Source organism: Gymnoscopelus braueri, assembly GCF_963280865.1.
Source record: "Gymnoscopelus braueri genome assembly, chromosome: 14".
Lineage (NCBI taxonomy): Eukaryota > Metazoa > Chordata > Actinopteri > Myctophiformes > Myctophidae > Gymnoscopelus > Gymnoscopelus braueri.
In genome coordinates, this window is record NC_137619.1 from 40,834,297 (window position 1) to 40,839,628 (window position 5,332).

Sequence of the window (5,332 nt, forward strand, 5' to 3'; positions counted from 1 at the left end):
ACCAACAACCAGTTGTTCTAATCTAGATGGTGAAGAAAGGGAACTTGGAAAGACACTTAAAGACAAGTGACAAATCATTTGAAAAATAAGGAACTGAAATCTCAGCCATACATGAAACAGGTGATGTCATCAGTATTTTAAGTATGCATTTGTCCAATCAACAACAACTGCATGCGTAGTGATGGTGAAGAAAAGGAACTAGACACATTTTCTGAAAAATAACATAGCAAATAGTGAACTGAGAAAAGAAAGAAGGAAGTGAAATCTCAATCATCATGTAGGCCTACATGAAAGTTGAAACTGAATCAAGTGCTGTCATCAGTATTTTAAAAGTCCCATAAATATATTTTCCTTATTGTATGATGTGCATGACAATTCTTGCTATTACTCATATTAAACTATTGAATTATGTGTTCACATTATTTGAATTAGAAGCCTGGCGAATGTACATCTCGCCAGTCTTGAAAGTAGATCTCATGCCCCAAAAAGGTTGCCCACCTCCATTCTAGGGTTACAGAAGGTTATTAGCAGTGGTGGACAAAGTACTCAACTCAGTACTTTAGTCAAATACTATTTTCTCTTTAATATCAATGCACTGCTGTATTGAAATTTAGACATTTTCCAAAGGAAAGAAAATATTATACTATAATTGTGAAAATAGCAGATCTACAAGCTCACATCCTGACACGTTGTGAGCTTGTAGATCTGCTAGCATTTTCACTATATTTAAAAAGTGGTTATTTCAGTTGTCGAAAGTACAATATTTGTCTTTGAAAAACAGTGGAGTGAAAGTCATAAGTACTAAAAAATACTACAGTACTCAAGTAAATGTACTTCATTACTATCCACCGATGGTAAATGGGTAACCAGAAAGGACAGAACCTTTCATGAGCAGAGGCGATTCTTGAGACTGTTGGAACCCTGAACAGAAAATTCCATTGGGCCATTCTGACCATGGAATGAGCTTTCAGGAGCCTACTTTGCCTGTCAATATACCTCTGTATGTGTTGTCTTTTTGTTTCATCTTCTAAAATTCAGGGTCAGGCTCTGGAACAGTGGGTCTCATTCGCCCCAATTTTCTAGAGGGCCCCCAGGGGCGTGCTGGCCACTGGGAAATGTGGGACAATTCCAGAAAGGCCTCTCCATTCCAGGCCGACCAGGCCGGCTGCTTAAAAAAACCGTCAGAAATTAAGTAAAAAGCGGCCGAAATTAAGTAAAAAAAATCCTGTGCCTCTCTATCTGAGATTCCCAGGCTGAATTAGGGGCCCAGCACGGCCTGTCAGGCCCCTGGGCCTGACAGGCCTGTTCAGGGATCCAGCTCTGCATCTACTGTTGGTGTTCTTTCCTAAGACATGGCACCCGTACCCATTCCCTATAAGATATCTGGATAAGAGCTCAAATCATGAATTAGATATAAATGTGCAATATATTCACAAAATGTAAATGTGTGTTTTATCAAATAAAATCAAAAATTGAATGAGAATCAAAATGTATAATAAAAAAACTGCATCAAAGTTAATCTGCTATTGCTATAATAACATTTGTAACGCAAAATGTAAAAAAAAAAAAAAAGAAGAAAGATTATACAGTACAATTATTGTCCTGTAGGCCTACATTCTTTTTCTGAGAGGCAGTCTGTTTTATGATGATGCACAGAGCCCTCTCCTGGTTAATATTTTAACAGCAATCAAAAACACAGTGTCATCATGGCATATCCCTATGTGAATGTTTTGTTGTCAAATCATAAGAGCCATCCGATCATTTATAACTTATAAAAAGCTTTTGACCCTTATTTGCATCTATGAAGCCAATTAGAAACTGCTTGTGAGTTTGTGGGTTGATATTTGGCATAACTTTAGCTTTCTTTGTTAAATGTGGGCCCTTGAGAATGTAGCAGTGATTAAGGGTTATACAAATACATGTAAATTTGACATAATCAGACAACGTGCAAGTCATTATTAACCCCTAAACCCTGCATGGTTGACCGGAGTACGTCAAGGCTTCTTTTTTTTCCGCTCTACATTAGATATCTTCACTGAAAATAACCGATCTTACAAGCTCACAATTGTGAGCTGGCCTTGTAGATCTGCTATTTTCTGCGAAAGCTTTCCCCACAATATGGATGCTGGGTTTTAAGTGGTTAATCTCTTTATGTATATGTAATCAATTAGTTCTCCTGTTATGCAACACAAATGTGGAATGCCCTACCAAAAGCAGCAAAGGAGTGTAAAACCCTACTCTCCTTCAAAACTGCCATAAAAGATTACCTTCAGGTGGCTACCATTCGAAACTGTAAAAGTCATAACCTAACCCCCCCCCCCTCCCTTTTTCAAACTTTTTGCTGTACATAATTTTGTTTTTCTTATTTTTCAATTCTAAACTGTTTATATGATGTTCTGCATTGTAGTGTAGTCATTTGATGTCACTATGTTTGAGTACAAAAGGACCCCATTTGTAACAAGCCATTAGGCTTTCATGGGCTTTTTAATCCTATTTAGTTGACCTTGTATTTAAACTACACTTTCATGTGCTTTTTTTCTTCTAAATAAAGTATTCAATCAATCAATAAATCACGATCAGGTGTCACGATCAGGTGTTTTCATTTACAGTATATTATGTGCAGGAGCAGCTGGGCTTAAGTGGACACCATTCCTAATCAAAATAAGAAATCTAGAAACCAATATATTGATTGAATCTAGCCTCAATCCAGATGATCTCTGTCTGTCACAGTGGTACTGTGTGCATGTTGCAGGTCTACTGAGTGATTAGCAGCTACAAACCATTATATATGTTTTCTGCCAACAGGCTTGAAAGTATGAAACTCAATAACAGCAAGCTAATGGTACAATAAATCCTTCAGTTATCTTGTCTGGACACAATTTGAACCAGTTCCTTCTGGCCATTTTGCTTCAAGTGGGCAATTTTGAAGGGAACTGGTGAAAAGACACGACTGCAAGAGGATGTGAGCAGTGCTGTATCCATCATGACATCTATAAAAGGAGTGGCTATAGGACTGATCTGGTTGCATAAGCATAACAAGAGAGAGATGCACCACAGCATTCAATGAAGTGGTAAAACAATGCCTCTGGCAGAGTGAGGTCAATGAGGCAGTAGCCTCGGAAACCCATGCCTTTTTTTGGCTTGCAACGAGTCGCATCACGTCATGTGAACTTTTAGATCTATATTACTTTTTTTGTTTTGTTTATATAATTGATTTAATGTATTAGTTCTATTAACTGTTGCATCCCCTACAATCAAACAATGAGCTGGTGTTTGAGGGTAAAGGCACACGCCTCATCATGATGTAGAATTGCATTCAGCTTGTAACCTTTATCAGGTCATCTCCTCTCTCCCTTTTCCTCCTCCATTAAAGGAGGAGTTCACCCAAAAAATTACTTATTTTCTATCAATTACACACCCCATGAAGCCTTGATTTCATGGATTTATTTTTGTTTTTGTGGCATTCCTAAGCTAATAATTTGATGACCGTGTGTATTTCCGGTAGGAGACACAAATAATCTACTTTGTGTCTCCTACCGGATACAGTAGCCGGTAGGAGACAGGAATCAAATTATTAGCTTAGGAATGCGACAAAAACTAAAAATAATCCATGGATTCAAGGCTTCATAGGGTGTGCAATTGATAGAAAATAAGTCATTTTTTGGGTGAACAATTGTAATAAAACAAACTCAGAAACTGTTCCGTTGATTTCTGAGTGTGTTACAGTATGTAGTATTTAGGTATTTCAGCATTTGCATTCTTCTCAGCTTTACAGCCTGTAAACCTGTAAATCTGCCAGCTCGAATTTAATTGGTCCGTCTGGCGACGCCAAGTTAGCTTTGCAGAAGCTTTCCAGACCAGTAGAATAACATGACGACTATTTCTCCCTCTGAGGCATGTTAAAATGTTTGTTATAATTCAATTTAGTTGTTATAATTGTCCCAGGGTGCACATTGGAGAGGGGAGGGATTTTCCAGGATGTTTCGTGGCACACGTGCATATTTTATTGCAATTCAGCCTTTTTAAGTTGTCATTTGCTATGGGAATGTGTTGGGGTGGGATTTGGGTGTTATTATGTCAATTTATGTTGATCTTCGGGCACCGGCCTACTCGGGCACCACGCAAGTAAAGAATGATGCAAGTCGGAACCGATTTTCTTTTTTTAGATATTTGTTTTTGGGCTTTTTCTGCCTTTATTGATAGGAAAGTAGACTGACAGGAAATGGGGAGAGAGATGGGGGGATGACACGCAGCAAAGGTCGTTGGGATCGGGTTATGTCAACCGTCCAGGCCAAGTCGGGACCGATTTAAGTTGGGGATGCATGCCCCACTCGGTTATACAATACCTGTTGTACCCATTGTCAGAATACCTGTTCTACCCGTCTGTCTGTCTGTCTGTGTCCATTTTATGCCCATATCGGGAGATCTCTTTATCGTCCTGTCTGTCTGACTGTGTCGCTTTTATGCCAATATATATATAGATCTCTGTATCTGTCTGTCCATGTCCGCATAGGATCTGCGGTTCTGGTAAACCAGATCTCCATATATAATAATAAGAATAATAATGGATTTTATTTATAATGCACTTTACATTTGTGAAAATCTCAAAGTGCTAAAATATAAAATCATATCATATATGCCTATATATGAATATATCGGTCGAATCTGTGGTTCCGGACAACTGCCGTTCCAACTGACTTCATGTTGGCATCCATGGCGATATGCGCACCGAGTTTGAAGTTTATCCGTAAGCTTTTGATATCACAGAGTAATGTCAGAGCGTGACATCAGTGACACCAGCAAGGTTTATATAATGCCAAAATAGTCTCCAGGCATGTTACGTTTATGATGGTTTGTGATGCGTGTTTGTGACGCCCAGCCCACCTCTCTATTAATGGGCATGTTACGTTTGTGACCACCATCCATCGACCAACCAACATGTTTGTGACACATTTGTGACACCCACCGTTCCATAACCAACATCGATTGGCAATTTTGATATAGGATATCATTTATAGATTTTCTATTTGCACTGGGAAATATTTTATTTTATTTTATATATATATATATATATATATATATATATATATATATATATATATATATATATATATATATACTATACATATACATATACATATACATATACATATACATACATATATATGGGGGGGGGGTCTGCATGGGGCTCCATTGATCTGGCTCCATTGCATCAGATATAACGGTAATAATGATAGCTGTGTTTAATTTCCCCTTTCAGTAAACAGCTTACAGTGGAATCTGGAATGCAAGGCCTGCTATTGGCCCAACCCCCTCTCTGGGCTGGGCCAGG